Raw genomic sequence first — 7,500 nt, 5'->3', positions numbered from 1 at the left:
ATGTACCGCCAATGGAACAATGTAGGCAAGGGAAGTCGGCAAAAAATGGATCCGTAATTTGGAAAAGGATTGGCTCGAGGGCCGGGCACAAGGATCTCGCCAAACCCGCTGGCACCGCCGGCGGATCGCTTCGAGCCGCTCCCGTGGCGAGAGCGATCGCCGCGTGCCGTCCGGGGACGGACCGAGAGAGGCCTCTCGGGGGTCCGTCCCTCGCGCCCAATGTACCAACTCGAATCGGTACGACAAGGGGAATCCGACTCGCTTAATTAAAACAAAGCATCATGATGGTCCCCGGATGCTAACGCAATGTGATTTCTCGCCAAAGGCTCAATGTCAAAGTGAAGAAATTCAACCAAGCGCGGTAAACGGAGTAACTATGACTTTTAAGGTAGCAAATGCCTCGTCATCTAATTAGTGACGCGCATGAATGGATTAACGAGATTCCCACCGCCCCCGCTTCTACTATCCAAAAAACCACAACCAAGGAACGGGCTTGCGTAATCAATGGAAAGAAGACCTCTGAGCTTGACTTAGTCCGACTTTGTGAAATGACTTGAGAGGTGTAGGATAAGTGGGAGCTTCAAAAAAGTGAAATACCACTACTTTTAACGTTATTTTACTTACTCCGTGAATCGGAAGCGGCACAAGCCTCTCTTTTAGACCTAAGGTCCGCTATGGGCCGATCCTGACGAGGACATTGTCAAAGGGGAGTTTGGTCAGGGCGGCACATCCGTTAAAAGATAACGCAGTGTCCTAAGATGAGCTCAACGAGAACAAAATCTCGTGGGGAAATGTATGGGTAAAAGCTCGTTTGATTCTGATTTTCAGGACGAATACGAACCGTGAAAGCGTGGCCTAACGATCCTTTAGACCTTCTAATTTGAAGCTAGAGGTGTCGGTAAAAGTTACCACAGGGATAATCGGCTTGTGGCAGCCAAGCCGCTCATAGCGACGCTTGCTTTTTGATCCTTCGATGCTCGCTTCTTCCTATCATTGTGAAGCAGACTTCACCAAGTGTTGGATTGTTCACCCACCAATAGGGAACGTGAGTCGGTTTAGACCGTCGTGAGACAAAGTTAGTTTTACCCTACCGATGACAAAGTCGCGATGGTAATTCAACCTAGTACGAGAGGAACCGGTGATTCACACAATTGGTCATCGCGCTTGGTTGAAAAGCCGCGGCGCTGGTTACCGTGGTGCCGGATTATGACAACGCCTAAGTCGAATCCGCCGAGCGATGCATACGCCCGCTCGCTCGATTGCCGACCCACAAGAGGGGCCTCGCCCCAAGGGCACGTGTCGTGGGTTAAGCCAGCCGACCGGATGCGGTGCGGTGGCCGCTTGAATTAATTTTAACCGGCGGGGTCAATCTTTGCAGACGACGACTTAAATACGCGACGGGTATCAGAAGGGCGAGTGGCCTTGCACGCCACGATCCACCGAGATTCAGCCCTATGTCGCTCGATTCGTCCCCTCCCCAAAATTCCATCACAATTGTGTTATAATATTACGAGGTTGCATAGTTATGATCGGGATGGGTGGATGGAAAAAATGCTAAGTACAAAAATATATTTTTACAAGTCCATGCAAGGGGACCGTGGTGGGCACATGAAGCGCTTATAGGGATAACACTTGTAAAAAATGTTAAGTATTAACGTGAAAATGCTAGGCCATGTGCGGCAAATGCCTAGGCCACTTACGCTTACTATGACCGAGCATTGCCTTAGCTATGAGCAAAGAATGGCTAGCCATGTGCGGCAAGTGCCTGCAGGCCATGAGCAAAAGAAGTGCCTAGGCCATGTGCAAAGAAGTGCCTAGCCATGACCGAGCAATGCCTAGCAATGCCTGTGCCATGTGCAGCAAGTGCCTAGCCATGACCGAGGATCGCCGCTAGCCATGGCCGAGCAATGCCTAAGCTATGGGCACCAATGACCGAGCAATGCTAGGCCATGGGCACCAAGTGACCGAGCACTTCCGGTGAATAGCCATGGCTAACCATTTTGAGGTTAGTTGCCTAGGCCATGGGCGTGAAATGCCTAGGCCAAGGGGCATTTTGAGGTTAGTTGCCTAGGCCATGGGCGTGAAATGCCTAGGCCAAGGGGCATTTTGAGGTTAGCTGCCTAGGCCATGAGCGTGCATTGCCTAGCCACGGGCGCCTTTATGAAGCCATGCGTGGACATTTTTCAATTCGGAACGGATTTTACCGAGCAACGAAGCGTGAAACGCTAATTTAGGAGGTTTCTAAGGTAATTATATGATTGGGTGACCACGAGTCGAAGGACAACCAACCTAAAGTCATCCCGACTTGCACTTCTTGACGCTTCCCAAGACAAGCTACGAAAGGCTATACCTCAACTACCGATACACGGATCCAGGGTAACCGTGCTCAAATACTTCGTAGAGTTGTTGGGGACAGTCATAGGGTAATTTTAACAAGGAACGGACGCTAGATGCTTGGTTAGTCCCATACGATGCACCACCCGCACACACACCCACCTAAGCCGGACGGCACTGCAGAGCATTTTTCCACTGGGACATATTTTCCCGAGCAACGAAGGCTAAAAATGCTCAAAACCATTGGTAGTGTGATATTAAGGTGCAAGGTGGGTGGAAAATGAGGTGGAGGATGCCCAAAGTGCCCAACACAACCCACACAAAGGGCACACCCAACACGCATAGAGACACCGCTCGCCCCGACGCGGTTTCCGAGACCGAAACGAGTCCGAATAATTTTTTTCTTGAGCCTAAAACCAACTACTCCAAGTTAGCTACCCAAAAATGCAAGGTTTGCACAATATCATCCGTGGTTGGTTCCCCAAAGTTCCCCCACACCGAGATCTAGGCAGCAGACGCGTCCGCAGAAAATGACCCGACTGAGACCCATAACTCCCAAAAAAATTCCGAATGACGAAATTTTTTTCCAGCATCAAGTACTCCAAGTTAGCTTTCCAACCATATATCAAGCTCCCAAATCAAAGCTCATTTGGTCCTCCAAAACGGCGTTACAAAAACGTATCGCTATTCTGCACACCCAATGTTTCATGCTACAAGACCAAAACTATCAAAAAAGCCTCTATAGGGGTAGTGAGGAGCTTGAGCGGCTGGGCACCATGGTGCATGTTTGCGTATGAATAAGGACCCCTACTCCGAGGCGTGGGCATGGCAAGACCCTAAGATGAAAAAAAAAAATTTTTTTTTCCGCCATGCAAACCTGTTTCTGGGCCCGTGAGGTGCACACTGTTTCTGATCGCTGGCTATAGCGGTTGGGCTGGGCACCATGGTGCATGTTGCCGGAGGCATAAGGACCCCTACTCCGAGGCGTGGGCATGGCAAGACCCTTTCAACGAAAAAAAAATATTCCGCCATGCATCCTGCCTCGGGGCCCGTGAGAGGCACACGGTTTCGATCGATCGCTGGCCGCTATTGTGGCCATCGTGTAAGTCCGCACAACCCCGTGGCGTGGTAAATCACCACGTCTCGGGGAACTATCATAGACGAGATTGGGCATCGATGGCTTGAGTGACGGGTACACGAAGATGGCATTCGAGTAAGACCCTTAGTCCGAGGCGTGGTGCATGGTGAAAAACATTTATTGTCCGTAAATTATTATTTTTTTTGAAAAAAGTTCTTCTACATCGGGTTTGGGCATCGATGAGCTGGAGTGACGGGTACACTGAGAAGGCCATCGAGTAAGACCCACTTTTTTTTTTTTTTTTTTAAAAAAAAATTATTTATTTCTAAAAATTCTTCTATGACGGGTTTGGGCATCGAAATGAGCTGGAGGACGGGTACACTGAGAAGGCCATCGAGTAAGACCCACTTTTTTTTTTAAAAAAAAAAATTATTTATTTCTAAAAAATTCTTCTATGACGGGTTTGGGCATCGATGAGCCGGAGGACGGGTACACTGAGAAGGCCATCGAGTAAGACCCACTTTTTTTTTTTTTTTAAAAAAGGTTTTATTTTTTAACCGTTCATGCTAGGGCCGTTGTCTTCTTTACCCGCGGAAAATGATGTGGTGGGCTGACTAATGGTTTCTAGTAGATGCGGTATGCTTTTTTTTTAAAAAGTTTTTTTTTTTTTTTTTTTTTTTTTTTTTTTTTTTTGAAATCACCACACCCTGAGGTCCCTTCTATGACGGTTGTCCCTCGTTGATCGGAATGTCTCTGCTATCGTTGCTCTGATTGTCCCCGCTTAGGCTACCGTGATGGGTTTGTTTAAATCGCTTTTGAGAATTGTCGCCCTCGGTGTCCCTGAGTGATTAGATGCTAATGAGAAAGACTACAATCTTTAGTTGCGAAGTACGGATTGCAATGTGGAAGCCTAATTAGCGAAGAAGTCCGCTTGCTAGTGAGTATACTCACCAAGACAAGCCGATGATACGCTAATCTAAATAGTATCATCAAGGTCCTAAAAAACCATTATTGAGCGTTGTTTGATCACCATGTAATCTAATCTATGCTTTGTTTCTCGATTGCCGATTCTGATACGCCTTGAGCCGGATTGTCCCTTGTTGATCTAATGTCACCTAATGTCCCTGCTATCGACGCCACACGCTGTGCTTTGAAAGGGTCTCTGACCCCCAGCCACGAGCTTTATCGATCCTAGTGCGTTAGGGGAAATGTCCTGGACAAGGCATCGTAGTCTGATTATCCCCTGGTTTTCGACGCTACATTTGCTTTGAAAGGGTCGACCCCGCAGCCACTTTGAGCTTTATCGATCCTAGTGCGTTAGGGGAAATGTCCTGGACAAGGCATCGTTGTTCTGATTGTCCCCTGGCTGACGCTACATTTGCTTTGAAAGGGCCTGACCCCGCAGCCACGGAGCTTTATCGATCCTAGTGCGTTAAGGGGAAATGTCCTGACAAGGCATCGTAGCTCTGATTATCCCCTGGGCTTTCGACGCTACATTTGCTTTGAAAGGGCCTGACCCCGCAGCCACCACTGAGCTTTATCGATCCTAGTGCTTAGGGGAAATGTCCTGAAAAGGCATCGTTGTTCTGATTGTCCCCTGGTTTTCGACGCTACATTTGCTTTGAAAGGGTCGACCCCGCAGCCACGAGCTTTATCGATCCTAGTGCGTTAGGGGAAATGTCCTGGACAAGGCATCGTTGTTCTGATTGTCCCTCTGCTTTCGAGTTGCTTTGATTGTCCCTCGGTTTTCGCTTTATCGATCCTAGTGCTAGGGGAAATAGTCAAGCTACGATGGGGTTTGCTTCCGCACCACCACCTTAGTAGGGTCCTAGTGTGTTAGGGAGAATGACCTCGTTATGGCATTAGCGAATCGCGTGAGTGGTGTTGGGATTTATTGAGTTTGGGGCGGGCTTTGCTTGTGCATTGAACCGGTCACTCGTAATCCGCTTCAGTGTTGCCTACAAGTGCTCTCATGGCCTTGGGTGAAGGAGTTTTCCCGCTCGATGCCCATTGAAAGGTATTACGATGTCCTAAATGAGAGAGCTTCGCTGATATTCCCTGGGGTGTCGGGTGAACTGCTCATGCTAGGGCCGTTGTCCCCCACCCGCGTAAATGATGTGGTTGGATGGCTAATGGTTTCTAGCGCTTCTTCCGGGATGCGGTATGCTTTACAGGGGTTTGAACTAATCATTCGCCCATTTAAGAGTTGTTGCTCAAGATGAACGACGCTTGCTTCACGCTGACCGCCTGCTTGCTTGCCTGGGCGCTCATGTGTGCCGCCGCGATCGAGGAATGCTACCTGGTTGATCCCGCCAAAGAGTCATATGCTTGTCTCAAAGATTAAGCCATGCATGTGTAAGTATGAACTAATTCGATCGTGAAACCGCGAATGGCTCATTAAATCGCTTATAGTTTGTTTGATGGTACCGCTACTTGATAACCGTAGTAATTCTGAGCTAATACGCAACATCGCCCGACTGAAGGGCCGCATTTATTAGATAAAGGTCAACGCGGCTTTGCCCGCTCGATGATTCATGATAACTCGACGGATCGCACGCCTTTGCGCGCGACGATCATTCAAATTTCTGCCCTATCAACTTTCGATGGTAGGATAGTGGCCTACCATGGTGGTGACGGGTGACGAGAATTAGGGTTCGATTCCGAGAGGGGAGCCCGAGAAACGGCTACCACATCCAAGGAAGGCAAAGAAAGCGCAAAATTACCCAATCCCGACACGGGGAGGTAGTGACAATAAATAACAATACCGGCTTTTAAGTCCGGTAATTGAATGAGTACAATCTAAATCCCTTAACGAGGATCCATTGAGGGCAAGTCCGTGCCGCAAGAACATGTAATTCCAGCTCCAATAGCGTATATTTAAGTTGTTGCAGCTTAAAAAGCTCGTAGTTGACCTTGGGGTGGGCCGACCGTCCGCCATTCGGTGTGCACCTGGCTGCCTCGCCATCACGGCGATGCGCTCCTAGCCTTAATCGGCCGGGTCGTGCCTCCCCAGCACACATTTTTGAAGAAATTAGAGTGCTCAAAGCAAGCCTACGCTCTGTATACATTAGCATGGGATAACATTATAGATTCCTGGCCCTATTGTGTCATGGCTTCGGATCGGAGTAATGATTAACAGGACAATGGGGCATTCGTATTTCATAGTCGAGGTGAAATTCTTGGATTTATGAAAGACGAACAATCACAAAGCATTTGCCAAGGATGTTTTCATTAATCAAGAACGAAAGTCAGGGGCTCAAGACGATCGATACCGTCCCTAGTCTCAACCATAAACGATGCCGACCAGGGATCGGCGGATGTTACTTTTAGGACACCGCCGACCTTATGAGAAATCAAAGTTTTTGGGTTCCGGGGAGTATGGTCGCAAGGTCAAACTTAAAGGAATTGACGGAAGGGCACCACCAGAGTGGAGCCTCGCGCTTAATTTGACTCAACACGGGAAACTTACCAGTCCGCATAGTAAGGATCGACAGACCGAGAGCTCTTTTTGATTCTACGGGTGGTGGTGCATGGCCGTTTTAGTTGGTGGAGCGATTTGTCCGGTTAATTCCGTAACGAACGAGACCTCACCGCTAACTAGCTATGGAGGGCCTCCTTCGCAGCCTAGCTTCTTAGAGGGACTATGGCCTTCCAGTGCCACTAAAGTTTGAGGCAATAACAGTCCGTGATGCCCTTAGATGTTCGGGGTCGCACGCGCGCTACACCGATGTATTCAACGAGTCTATAACCTTGCCGACAGTGCCCGGTAATCTTTGAAATTTCATCGTGATGGGGATAGATCATTGCAATTGTTGGTCTTCAACGAGGAATTCCTAGTAAGCGCGAGTCATCACCGCTGACTACGCCCCCGCCTTTGTACACACCGCCCGCCGCTCCTACCGATTGAATGGTCCTGAAGTGTTCGATCGCGCGACGTGGGCGGTTCGCCACGACGACGACGACGCGCGAGAAGTTCACCAACCTTATCATTTAGAGGAAGGAGAAGTCGAATAAGGTTTCCGTAGGTGAACCCGCGGAAGGATCATTGTCGAAACCCCGCCCAAAGAGAGCGACCCGTGAACATGTTC

General features: G+C 48.9%; 1 non-coding gene across 1 annotated transcript in view; it reads left to right on the top strand.

The window, feature by feature from the left end:
* Window positions 1-1,470, top strand: part of LOC141639128 (28S ribosomal RNA) — a 3,286-nt gene extending 1,816 nt beyond the window's left edge. Inside the window, exon 1 of the ribosomal RNA XR_012542381.1 lies at window positions 1-1,470. This exon is cut by the window's left edge and continues 1,816 nt beyond it. This is a non-coding gene — a ribosomal RNA (28S ribosomal RNA).
* Window positions 1,471-7,500: the final 6,030 nt, after the last annotated feature.

This window comes from Silene latifolia, unplaced genomic scaffold (genome assembly GCF_048544455.1).
Source record: "Silene latifolia isolate original U9 population unplaced genomic scaffold, ASM4854445v1 scaffold_279, whole genome shotgun sequence".
NCBI classification, from domain to species: domain Eukaryota; kingdom Viridiplantae; phylum Streptophyta; class Magnoliopsida; order Caryophyllales; family Caryophyllaceae; genus Silene; species Silene latifolia.
The sequence above is the reverse complement of the archived record's forward strand: the minus strand, read 5'-3'. Positions and strand labels throughout refer to the sequence as shown.